Genomic DNA, 13,997 nt, shown 5'->3' with positions numbered 1-13,997 from the left:
CCTGTCCAAGGCACATACCACTAGCCACATGCAACAACTGAGCTCTGGAGATAAGACTAGGGCCACTGAGGGAACTCAACTTAATTTAATCTCAAGCAATTTACTATTAAAACAATAATTAATAAAAAAAATTATTAAATTAAAAATAATTTAAAGTGAAAAAACCGATAATTCAGTTATTGTAAACCTTTTTAGTATGTTTGGAACAACTTGGGTATGTGACTCTACTTTTCCAATGGTGAATTTTATGAAATTTAAGTACAGATCGGGTACCTCTGATGAAAATTAAGGGTCCAGCTTGAGGTGGGCTGTGTGTATAAAACTTATATGGGATTCTGAAGACTTAGTATGAAAAAAGAATGTAAAATATCTGATTATTAAAATTAACTTAATGATTACCTTCTGGTTTTTTTTTTTTTCCTTTTTCAATGTGTCTACTGGAAACGTTAAAATTATATATTTTGCATTATATTTCTGTAGGACAGTGCCACTCCATACTGTGGGGCCTATATTATTGTATTGCTTCATTTTTTTCATAGTACCTGTTGCTTCCTGAGAACAGCTTGCTTATGCATGTGTTTACATGGTTAGTACACACACACACTCACACAGATATACACACATGATTTGGGCTTGAGGAAAACAGGGACCTTGGCTGTTTTGTTCACTGCTCTATTCCCAGGGCTGAGAACCCACCTGACATAGAGCCAGTGCTCAATAACCACAGCCGCAACATGCTTCCTTGTGGGCTGAAATCAAGGTGTTATTCAACCTAGGCTGAAACCCCACTGCAGGGAAACAGTTCTCCTGGCAGCCATTCCACAGCCCTCCAAACTTGTCATTTGGAGAAGGGCAGGAATGGGGACATACTTTTTATTTCCCTCATTGTGGAAAGCGTGAAATCTTGAGAAGAGGAAAAAAAACCAGTAAAATGAACTTCTGATTACTCAGAAAAATGTTAACACTTTCTTTATGCTTTTAAAAAATGGAGTTGGTTAAAAGCTGTAGCCTGATGACAGTTCATCCCTAAATCCTTCAGCACGTGCCTTGGATGAACATCATCACCATGCCCTGGTGTGACAACAGTGAACACATCCCCCAAAGCTCTCTTTGTGACTTCTCTATGAAAAAGTTAAAGCAGAATGCAGCCAGGAAAGTGGAAATATGGGTGTTTCCCTCTACAGATGTTTGCTTTTTTCCCTCCCCTGGGGGTGGAGGAAGATAACAAAACCAAGGCCATGCTTAAGTTCAGAGTTAGATAATGGGTATGTTTTGATGTAAAACCGTGAACCATAAGATGGCCTGTACTGTTTAAGGGAGCCCGACCAGAATAATGCTTGCTTTATTATGTTTCTTTCTTTCTAAGATAAAGCAGTAGGAAAAAAATAACAGTAAAAGGTAATACTAAGATGAATTATTATTTTAGAGACAGGATCTTGCTCTGTTGCCCAGGCTGGGTGCAGTGGTGCCATCATAGCTCACTGCAGCTTCCAACTTCTGGGCTCAAGTGATTCTTCTGCCTCAGCCTCCAGAGTGGCTAAAACTACAGGTGTGCACCACCATGACCAGCTAATTTTTTAAAATTTTTTGTAGAGACAGAGTCTTGCTATGTTGCCCAGGCTGGTCTTGAACTCCTGGCCTCAAGTGATCTTCCCGCCTCAGCCTCCCAAAGCGCTGGGATTACAGGTGTGAGCCACTGCGCCTGGCCCCAACCTAAGAATAATTTTAACAAGATTAATAAATATTGAATGCTTACATGTGCCAGGCAACTGTCTGAGGCTTATCATTTTTCTTGCAAGTGCTATTGTTAACACCATTTTCCAGATGAGGATGTGGAAGCACAGACTGGTAGGAATCACTCACCCAAGGTCACAAGGCAGCAAAGGGGCAGAGCCAGGGTTCAAAGTGGGGTATTTGCCCCCCCCCCTCCACCGATGCCTGGCTCTTAATCATGCTGTGCCCACCTTCCCTCTGCCTGGGTCAGAGGAAACAAGTTGAGAAGCGTCAACCCACCAGGCTTGAGACTGTTGTCCTGAGAGGCTGCCAGTTCCCTACACTGATATAAAACTTTCCCTGAATGGTAAGAATGGCTCCCCTGTGAGTTGCTGTGTGCATGGGGGGGGGGGGGGGGGGCGGGGGGCGGGGCGGGAGAGCCCAGTTAGCCACAGAATTTATGGCTAATGCTGAAGGCCTGCTTTCCTTCTGGAAGTCGGGAACTTTGGCACCTGCCAGGCAGAGGCTGTCCACCTGGGACCATCTCACAGTAACCAGCATGGACACCGAGTCTCCAACAGTGTGCCTGGCGGACATTTCACACGTTAACTCATTACTGCGGGGGGCGGGAATTAGTGTGTTCCAGGGGGATTAGTTATTCCATGGGATTCCAGTGGGGTGAGGACTCCTGGGAGCTTGCTGGCTTCCCCAGTACTCTCTCCCATAAACCTTTTCTCTTTGCTCATACTGCTTTGTGCCCTTCCGCTGTAAAAAATCGTAGCTGAGTATGACTACAGGCTGTGACCTGGGAGTCTTCCTAGCGAATGGCTCAACCTGAGAGGTGGCTGTATCAGCCTCAGACAGCAGGACCAATGAGCAGCTGGTTCTGCTATATATGGGGCTGGGGGGTGGGCACAGGAGCAGCTGGAGGTGGAGCTCCCCAGCCACTCCTAAGCCACACCCCACTTCTCTCTTACTCTCACTAGGGGGGAGGGTGGGGTCCCCTCCACTTGAGCCAGGATCCAGGAGGGCCCTTAAGCCACACAGGCCAGCCATACTGAGCCAGTGCCTGGCTTGGCCTGCCTGGGGCTAGGGTGGGGGTCCAAGGGCTGGGAGGAATTAGTGCCTGCGGTGGACCAGAGGCATAGCCCCCAAAAGATAGCCACATCCTGATCCCAGAACCCATGAAGGTGGCCCTTACATAGCAAAAGACTTTGCCAACGTGATTAAGTTAAGGATCTTGGAGGTCAGGAAATTAGTTTTTCTTCTACTCTCACGCCACAACCGCCATCGACACAAAAGACCTCCGTGAAGACATACATGTGGGGATGTCACCCTACGCACCAAGAAAGCATGCAATTCTACAGTCAAGACCAGCTGGGGGTCCTCTAATTCAATTCTGACGCTACCTGGGAATGGCGTCAGATCCCACGGACCGAGGGGTCAGTCCCCGAGGCCACCCCCACCCTCACCCCCAGACACCAGGGGCCAGTCCAGGCGTCTACAATTTCTGATCGACTGGCTTCACGTTGGGGTTCCCACAACCCCCCCTTCGGGTTCAATTAATTTGCTAAAATAGCTCACGGAACTCAGGGTAATACCGATGCTTACCTATTTATTGTAAAGGATATTACAAAGATAAAAGATTTATCATAAAGGATATCACAAGACGATTAGATGCGCAGATCGCGGAGCCACCATGCCAACCCTGGCGCGCCAGCCTGCAGGATCCTTCTGGCGCTCTGCAGACCGGAAGATCGCCCAACGCTCCCTTTGGGTTTCTATGGAGGCGCCATTGCGTAACACGGAGGCGCCATGACGTAGACATGATTGACTGAACCATGGGCCACTGGTGATCCGCTCAATCCCCAGCCCTTCTCTACTCCCTCCTACCCCCCCTCGGTCCTTCCGGTGGCCAGCTCATTAGCATATGGACAGACGCCACTTGGAGACTCCATGGATTTTAGAAGTTGCGTATCAAGAAATAGGGCCAAAGACCAGATACGTTATTTCGCAATATCATAATCCCGGATTATCCCAGTGGGCTCTTTTTCAATGGAAGGCAAGAGGGCCAGATTCAGAGAGTGGAGGATGCTACGCGTCTGGCTCCGAAGATAGAGGAAGGAACCGGGGCCCCTGCGGCACCACGGCATACTCTGCTTCGTAGGGCTGTAAGGGAATAAATGAGTGTCATCGGAAGCCATTAAGTTCGTGATAATTTGTCACAGCAGCAGCAGTCAATGAACACAGCGACCCTTCCGCCATTTCTTCCAGTTCTCGGGCCCAATAAATAGGCTTCTTTTGCTTTGTCAGTGACCTGCTGTTGAAAAAACGTGTCATTCATTCAGAGCAGTAATGGCGAGATGAAAAGGTTGGCTGGTGATCGCTGGCGCTGGCCTGGAAGGTCCCCCCAGGAGGCAGAAAGGAGCCCTGATTCCAGCCCTGCCTCAGGTACACGCTACGGGTCCAGACACCGACGTCAGACAGAGGCTCTGAGCCCTGCTTAGTTTTAGCTAGGGTTGGGGGTCAGGGTGGGGCAGCCCCCCAGCTCAGCAGTGACCAACTGGTCTCACTAGCTGTGTTACCTTGGGCAAGTCACTCAACCTCTGTGCAGCAGTTTCCTCACCTGTTAAGTAGGGACAATACAGAACTTCTAGGGTTGTGAGGATGAAGAGTCAAACTCAGGTCCCACAACCCCACCCCCAAGCTGGTGCCTCCTTGCTAGTCCCTGGATGGGCTGGCACACTGTGCCTCAGTCCCTCACTCCCTTCAGCCATGGCTTAAACCTCACCTCCTCAGCGAGCCTCACCCTGGCCATTTCAACAATGCAACCTGCCCTCGCCCCACCTACCCACCACTGCTGATCTCCTTTACCCTATCCAGATTTTTTTCTTTTCCATAGCTCTTATCATGGTCTAACATGCTCACTTATTTTTTTTTTTTTTGAGACAGAGTCTCACTTTGTTGCCCAGGCTAGAGTGAGTGCCGTGGTGTCTGCCTAGCTCACAGCAACCTCAAACTCCTGAGCTCAAGGGATCCTCCTGTCTCAGCCTCCCGAGTAGTTGGGACTACAGGCATGCACCACCATGCCCGGCTAATTTTTTCTATATATATATTTTTAGCTGTCCATATAATTTCTTTCTATTTTTAGTAGAGATGGGGTCTCGCTCTTGCTCAGGCTGGTCTCGAACTCCTGAGCTCAAACGATCCGCCCACCTCGGCCTCCCAGAGTGCTAGGATTACAGGCGTGAGCCACCGCGCCCAGCCATGCTCACTTATTATATGTAATGATCACTGTCTTTTGTCTCCATCCACCCGAGTGCACACCTCCAGGATGGGGCTCTGTGGATCCCAAGTGCCTGGAGCAGCAACCGGCATGGGGGAAGGGCTGGTTAACTGTTGCTCATCGAAGGACTGAACTGCCCCACAGTAGGAATTAACTTTCTTTACCTTCACTTCTTCAAGGAGACTTCCACACCCCTGCCCTCAGGCCAGGGTAGGTGCCTCTTCCACTGGCACCAGGTGCCATTTCTTTAAGTGGGAACCACATTTAGTTGTTACCACATTTGCCTTCCGCCTTCACCTCTTGTCCTCCACTGGACACTGTGCGTTGACCAATGTTCTTGTGTGTGTAGCTGTGTGACCTTGGAGAAGTTCCTGAACCTTGCTGAGCCTTTACCACCCTCCTTTATATCTGCAAAGGGAGGACGAAGGGCTGCTGTCGTGAGGATGAGATGAAATCATATCAGTCAGTGCTCCATTAAGGTAAGCTGTGTGTACTAATATCATCACTGCTGTTGATGTTATGAGTGCCAAGTGGGGCCAGTTCTGTGGGCTAAGTTTGGGGAGAAGGCCAGGTTTACTGTCCTCTGTCCATGTGCTCTGTGTAAGCACTCAGGTGTGTGTGTTGAATGAGTTCAATGCTCAAGTGGCAACATCATCTCCTCAGTTAATACTAATGATAAGGCCAGGCACAGTGGTTCATGTCTGTAACCCCAGCGCTTTGGGAGGCCGAGGTGGATGGATCTCTTGAGACCAGTTCAAGACCAGGCTGGGCATCATAGCAAGACCCTGTCTCCAAAAAATTTAAAACTCAGCTGAGTGTGGTAACGCATACCTGTAGTCCCAGCTACTCGGGAGTCTGAGGCAGGAGGATCGCTTGGGGCCAGGAGTTTGCGGCTGCACTGAGCTATGATTGCACCATTGCACTCCATCCTGGGCAATAGAGTGAGACCCTGTTTCAATAAAACAAAACAAAATGATAAGAAGGAAAGCTGCACTGGATATTTTGAATGTGATATATACTCTCCTTTAATCTTTAGAGCAAATCAACCATACAGGGTTCAATTTCCGTCTTAAGGATGAGAGAGGGAAGATGACCTGCCCATTGTGACAGAGCTTTGACTGATGGAGCCTAGATTTGAGCCCCTATCCACAAGTGGCACACTCTGCTCTCCTCATGCAGGATAGGAGTCCACTGTCCTCCCTGGCAGGGTCCAAGAGGCATCAGTGTGGTGAGCAGCTTCCTGAGAACATCCCCCTAAGTTTCTCTTTGTTATAGCAGAGTGCCTCAGGACTTGGGGAAAGTTAGAGCTCACCATGTTCAGGTTGAGGAGTTGTGGCTCAGTGACAATCTGAGTGGCCTGGCCTTCAATTTTCTGGCTGCTCTAAGCAAGGCCTCCCTCATGCAGAAATTGGGACCAAAGGGCCTGGCCTAGAGTCCTGGACACCTGAATTCTGGGCCCTCTGCATTAGACACCAGGGCAGTGGTAGGCTGGTGAATGTTTAACAAGCAGCTTGGATGTGGAATGTTGGGAGGTGATTTGTAGCATTTGCCAGTTCCATGGTGTAAATACTCCCACCACAGCTGATTGTGAGCTACCAACATGGGGCTGGAGAGGGATGTGGCAATGGGCTCAAATGAGCCAGCACTCCAGCCACAGGGCCTCTGAGACCGAAGTGCTGTTCTTCGCCTGGGAATTCTCAAACTTTTGACTAATATCCCAGAATAGTGGAGGAGGGTTAATGCCTATCTCTATGGTCTATAACAGAAAGAACATGGGCGCTGTATATTAGGCCTGCCACTTCCCCGAGAGCAGATTTGCTTCCCTCACTTGTAGGGCAGGGCTCCAAGTCCCCCTACTGCAGGCAAATGCAGCTGTGAAGATTGCTTTCCGTAAGCTATCCAAGCACAGGTCATCTGCATACTCCCCTCCCTCCTCCAAATAATTTTTCTCATTCCCACAAGCTCTATAGGAGCCAGGGGTGCCGCAGGCACTCAGAGCTGTGGCTCTCAAGCCTGTGTGTCCAGGAGAGTCTCTTGGGAGCTTTCTAATAAATAGCAATGGCTGTGTACCATGCCAGGCCAATTATATCAGAATCTCTGGGAACTGAGTCTGGGCCTTTTATTCTTATTTTTTTAAAAGCTTTCCAGGGTAATGTCAATGCAAAGTTATAGTTTAGAATCACTGTCTCAGGGGCAGGGCTGGAAATCAGACCTCTCTCTGCTGAGGCCCACACCTCACCACTGGAAAAGTCTTTGATAAGCTCAAAGCCAAACTCTTTGATTCCCCAGTCAAGGGATTCCAAAGAAGTCACCAATGGTGGCCGTTCCTGGCTCAGGAGAGTTGACTGAGATGCCCATGGGAAGTTTGGATGTTGATTCTGAAAACAGCATCTGCCATCACCCTATAATCCTTTCACCCCTCTTTATTTTTCAAAATACCTATCAGCACCTATTGTAGATTTTACTGTTGTCTCTCCTACTAAATGCAAGCTCAGGTGTTTAGGAACCTTGTCTGTCTTGACCAGAGACTAGCATGGTGCTCCACTGCTGAATGAATCAATGTGTCTCGGAGCCTACCCGGCTGCAGGCCATGGACACCTTTCTTCTCATCTCAGAATGCTATCCCTTTATCCTCTCCTCCCTTCCCACTTTCCCCAGGCCCCTTGCTCTCCTATCTTTATGCCTTGAGTCTGTCCAGGGTGTGCCCACATTATGGTCCTCTACAGCAATGATTCTCAACCGGGGTGATTTTGCCCCCCAGGGGACACATCACAGTGTCTGGAAACATTTTTGCTCATCATAACTGGGTGGGGGATGGTGTGCTACTGGTATCTGGTGGGTAGAGCACACAGATGTTGCCCAACGTCCTATAATACATAGGATAGCTCCCCTCCCAATCCCTAACAAAAAATTATCTAGCCCAAAATGCCCTTAGTGCCAAGGCTGAGAAGCCCTGGTCTGCAAAGAGATATTCCCAGACCTCTGTGTTATATGGAAACACTCCTTAGTCCCTGCCACTTCTCAGTTCTGGTCCTGACCCCACAGGCTCCCTAGAGCCATCTCCACCCAGGAAGACCCCCTATTCCTGTCCCCACCTCCTCCATCCCACCATTGCCCTCCCAGTGCCCTGCCTAGAAAATTCTAAATCTAAGCCCTGATCTAGACTTTATTTGACCTCTGGACCTGAAACCTTTACTCTGGCACTTACATTTTTTATTTTCTACCTATGGATTTTATTCTCTAAGTGTGGGATCCCTGCAGTTACTATGCTAATAATAAAAACAATGACCATTTATATGTCGCTTCCTTTCTTCCAGGCACTGTTCTACTTATTTTTATTGCTCACCATAAGCCTGAGGCTGGTTCTGTTATTAACCCTCTTTGCAGGTGAAACTGAGGTGTGCAGATGTAAGTAAGTTCTCCCAAAGTCACACAACTAGTGAGTGGTGCAACCAGGAGTCAATGCTAGGCAGCGGGGCCCAGAGTCCATGCTCTTAATCACGTGTATGGAGGCACAACCATATGCAGCCTTGGGTCCCAGAGGCGAGGTGGGCTCTGCCCTCCCCTCAAATGCACACTCATGCAGAAACAGACAATGCAGGTGCTCGGCTACAGGGGGCACCATTGTTTAACTGGGAGATGGTCATATCCTCTGCTACAAGGACGAAGAACACCCAGTCCCAAGTTCAGAGACGCAAACTCTTCCAGGATTCACCACTACACCCCTATCTCTGTACTGTGTCAAAGAAGAATGACCACCAGCACTACAACTAACACCCACAAAGAGAATGTTCTGTATGTGTCAAGCTCTGTGTGGGGTGTTTCAGCTGTGCTATCACATTTAATAGCACCCAGGCAGATGCTATTATGTTCCTATTTCACCCAGGAGGAAAATCTTGCACAAATGAAGTTTCCAGAGTAGCCAACCACACCTGTACAGCCACTCACAATTATCCCTACGAGGACCCTCATTTCCACAGTTTTAGTGAGATATACACCAGGATGGCACAATCAGTCACACATTGCCATACACGACCACAAAGCCACTGACACTTAGTGGAAGACACTGACTCAAATCACAGTCATCCCACTACTATAAATAGCCTCATCAGTCTGCAACACACACTCGCTCCCAACAACAGAAATCTTCAGAGCCACACTCACACACCACCCCCAGCTCCCTACAGGCTCCACTGTTTCCTTATGCAAATGCCACTGATTACGTAGTGATCTATAAAACGTGGTCCGGAGACACAGCTCCCTTCACCATACAGGTAGAATCTGGGAGACACGGACAACCCCATCTCACTTCAACCTGGAGTCCACTACACAATCACGGACACACAGCCCGCAGCCACAGGCACACAAGCCCGAAGAGTCACAGAGGCACAACTGCACGCACACCACCCAGTGCAGGTGCACGACCCACGCAAACTCAGAGCCCACGCATACTCGGCCGCGCAGCCCCAAGCTCTCATAGACACGCCCCACACACTCGCAGTCGCCCTCACCCCCATCCCTGGGTCTGGCTCTGGCAGCGCCCACCGTAACAGCCGCGAAGGAGCCCCACGCTCTCGCGCCCCCCACCCCTGCGCACCGCCCCCGGAGCGTGAGGCCCCGCCCCCAAACAGGGCCACACGGCGCGCGCGCGCGCTCACGTCTCTCCGGGACCGGTCCGCTAGGCCCCGCCTTCTCGTGACGCGTAGCACCACGCAAGCACGTTCACGCAATCAGAGCCGTCCTCGGGAGGGAGCACCGCCCCCACCCACCCACCTCTCTGTAGTAGCGCGCAGTTGCGCGCTCAGGGTCTCTTTTGGGCAGGCACGCTGGGCTTCACTTGCACCTCTTCACGAAGGTACGTGCACCTACTCGGGCGCTGAGGCCCTTCCTTGAGCTCTTTTACTAAACATAACTTCCCCAATTTGCTGTCCTCCCCGGCATGTTCCCGTTTGGGGCTTAACGCCCCAGCACCCTCAGCCCCCGGCCCCGAGTTCAGCACCCTTGGATGCGGACATGGACGCGCGCAGCTGGGCGTGCGTACTACGAACTCAGCCTGCAACTCCCAGAAGCCTCCGCGGCGTGGCAGTGGACGGCCACACCAAAACGCGAGGTGGAGAGGTCTCGGGCTTCGCTGCTCTGATCTGTCTGTTCCGGAGACAGAGTGATTCTGGAGAGGGGCGGAGGGACGTTCCTTCTGGCCAGGAGTGGGTACTCTCACCTGCGCCTTTTTGAGGAGGCCTAGAGTCCTTTGCACGGCGCCCGGACTACAGTTCCCAGGAACCCCCGCGGCCAGTTTCCATTCCATGTCGTGTTGCGCCTGCGCCGCCCGGGGTCGGAGGCGGACTCGGACTCGGCTTGAGGCGGTGCCAAGGTAAGACTGGGACCCGGCCGGGGATGAGGCGCTGGCGGGGCTGGCGGGGCTGGAGAGGGGGAGCGGTGGGGTCCAGGGTTGCCCACCGCGGCGGGGCGTGAGGTTACCACTGCGTGATTGTGAGTCTCTGTGAGAGAACGTGTGAGGTGTGACCTCGCCCCGGCCTTCTGGTTGTGCGGGTTCTGGCTTTTGTGCGTTTGTGTATGTGAAACCGAGACTGTGTTATCGTGGATATGTGTGTTTGTGAATGTGTGTTTCCATATAAGTGTGTATGTGACCTAGTTTTTGTAGCTGTGTGCCCTTGCATGTGTGTGAGACCCAGCTTTTCTGGCTGTGTACCTGGGGAGGAGCTCAGATTTTGAACGTATGTTTGTTTAACATCTGTATCCGCTTTTCCACAAGGGTAGAATTGAGTAGTCCAACAGAGACAGTATAGCCCCACAAAGCCTAAAATTTCTACTGTCAAACGCTTTAGAGGCCAGTTTGTGTGGCTGTGTATGTGTAACCACTGATAGTGAATGTGTGTGCTTGTATATGTGTGTGTGTGACACCCAGTTTTTGTAGTGTATACACCTGTCTCGGGAACCACTGATTTTGAACACGTGCGCTGGTGTATGTTTACATATAGTCTATGGCTGTTTTTGCACAATAGTACAATTCAGTAGTTGCTACAGAGATCTTGTAACCCACAGGCCTAAAATATTATCTGACTCTTTTGAACTCAGTTTTTGTGATTGTGTATTGTGTGTATGTGTTTGTGTAAGGCTAAGTTATTGTGGTTGTGTATGGGAAGCTACTGTTTGTGACCCTGTGTGTACCTGCCTGTATGTGGAGACCCAGTTTTTGTGGTTGTGTAGGTGTGCATATGTGTGAGGGAAACCCAGGGCTTGCAGTTTTGCCCATGTGACTCTATGAGTGAGGAAATTTTGGGTACAAGGTACTAGAGTAAATCTGTGAGGAACAAGTTTTAGTTTCCCATTTCTATGATTAGGTGGTGATAATAATGAAAATATTAGCTAACAGGTATTTCGGGCTTTTACTATTATTACTGCTGTCACCACAATGACTACCAGTAGTACTTAACTGATTGCTGATCCTAGTCAAAAGTGGTTTTTTCTATTTAAGGTTTTCTTTAATCCTTATAACCCTTCTCTGAGTTGTTTCAACAAAAATCTCCAGCTTTCAAGTGTGGAAACTGAGGCATGGGGACATTAAATAACACACCTAAGGTAACACAGCTAGAAAGGGTCAAGCGGATTTTGAATCCAGGTCTTTCTGTCTCCAAGGCCCCTACTAATTCTATCTCTTCAGGGTTTGTAAGTTTTGTGGGTTTTTTTGTGGATTGGGAGATTATTCTGAGCATCTGGTAGTACTAGAACAAGAGGTGTGGCTGAGATATTCAAGAAACCTCAGAATAAATCTGTTACTTAGCAGTTTCTTTGGTGTTTTTCTTAAACAACCTCCCAAGAGTGGGTGTGAGTCTTTCTGCTGTTTAAGGGGACTTTGGTGGGAAAGTTTGGGAAGCCCTAGACTGAGGAAAAAGCTTTATGCATCCAGAGACCACATGGCCTAGTGTAGCGAGACCAGAGTGCTGAGGATCAGATGTCTTGGATCTTAGTCGGGCCCTGTTTTGCCCGTTCTCTCTGAATGAGGCAACCTTGTCCCAAGAGGCTCATGAGCTTTCTAAGGCAGTGAGTTTGTCCTGGAGTCAGGCTCAGAATCCAGTCCTTTTCTTGGATTTGATCAGACCCTCCCCACCTCCATGACCTCTGGTGACGTCCTAAAGCTAACACTGAGAAGATACATTCCCCAAGGAATTCATCCATAGGCTAGGGTTGGGAAAGATGAGAAGTCAAGAGTCCCCAGGACAGAGCTAGGGTGCAGCAGTTGTTTCAAACTTGTGTGCGTGGCATCATGCTGGAGGTTGCATTGAAGATAGTTGCACACGTGTGACAGTGTGCAAGTATGTTTTGCCTGTAGCTGGGTGTGTGATTGTGCTTGGGGCTTATGTTACTGAGAGAGACTGTGTATGTGGTGGCTGAAGAGTATGATGGTTTGCCAGCATGTGAATGTAGCTGTGTTTTTGTGACTGTGACATTCTCAGTGTGGTTGTCTGTGACCATTTGTGAAGTCTGCTGGACTCTGAAACTCAGGAGTTTAGGTATGAGTACCCCAACCTTATTCTTCTGTTTCTCTCTCTCTCTCTTTTTTTTTTTTTTTTTTGAGACAGGGTATCCCTCTGTTGCCCGGGCTACAGTGCAGTGGCTGCAACCTCAAACTCCTGGCCTTAAGTGTTCCTCCCTCCTCAGCCTCCCAAATGGCTAGGATTACAGGTGTGAACCACTGCCTTATTTCTTTTCTAGAGTTGATGTCGGGGCTGAGTTTGTGAAAGAAAAGTCCCATGTGCTTTGTGTCTACCTCAGAATTATGTGAGTTGTGTTTGGTTCTACAGCAGTGTCCCCTCATACTATGGTCTGCCACTAAGAAATATATGAGATTTATAGATCCTGTTGCAATTATTCAACTCTGCTTTTGCTCCAAAGCAGCCACAGAAAATATGTAAACACATGAACATGGTTGTGTTCCAATAAAACATTATTTATGAAAATAGGTGGTGCACCACATTTGGCCATGACCTTGCATTAAGGTATCCTAGCTTTTGTAGACCTTAGTCATTCGAAGGAAATATTCCCATCTCCTTCCTGGGTATTCAGTTGAACGAATGAAGATTTATTAATAAAATGATGGAGTAGGAAGGGAATAATTACCATGTACTCAGTATTTTCCTTACTGTCTTACAAATGTTACTGCAACTGCCCTGTGAGGTAAGTACACTTAGCCTCATTTTACAGATGACAAAACTGAGGTTCTGAAAGATTCAGTGATCCCAGACTATCTCCTATCCTGGGGCTTTGTTCGGAAAAAAGACTTCCTTAAGCAAAGATCATTGCTTTGTCCACAAAGAGGCCACAAGGTCTAGACTAGTGGGTCTTGGCCCTAGCTCCACCTGGGGAGCTTATGAAAATAATGATGCCTGGGCCTCACCCCTGGAGATTCTGATTCAGTTGTTCTGAGTGTGGCACATGGAAATAGGTGTATTTTAAAATCTCCCAGGTGATTCTAACTGTGTGCACCCAGGGTTGAGAACAGTGGTCAAGACCTGTATTGTCCAATGTGGCAGTTACTAATAACATGTGGCTTTTTAATTAATTAAAATTAAATACAATGAAAAATTCAGTCCCTTATTCAGACTAGCCACATTTCAAGTGCTCAATAGCCACATGTGGTTAGTGGCTATCATATTAAGCAAGGCAGATACAGAACCACATAAGTTCTTTGGATAGTGCTGATCTAGGAGAAAGAACCTAGTATTAGAGCGTTCAAGTAAACTGGATTCTAGATCAGGTCATATATCTTCCTCGTTTCTGTTTGTGGAGACCCAGGCTTTGAGAGAATGCCTATGTCTCTGTTTCCCTTTTAAGGGACAAACTGGAAATTGAAGGTCCATAGATTCATAAAAAAAAAAAAACCCAAAACAAAACAAACAGAAAAAACCTTGGTCTTATATCAAAAGATTGGCAAATGAGTGTATACTTACATGTTTAAAACAAAATGGTTAAAGTATTT

Source organism: Eulemur rufifrons, chromosome 24, assembly GCF_041146395.1.
Source record: "Eulemur rufifrons isolate Redbay chromosome 24, OSU_ERuf_1, whole genome shotgun sequence".
NCBI classification, from domain to species: domain Eukaryota; kingdom Metazoa; phylum Chordata; class Mammalia; order Primates; family Lemuridae; genus Eulemur; species Eulemur rufifrons.
This window is presented reverse-complemented; position numbering follows the sequence as displayed.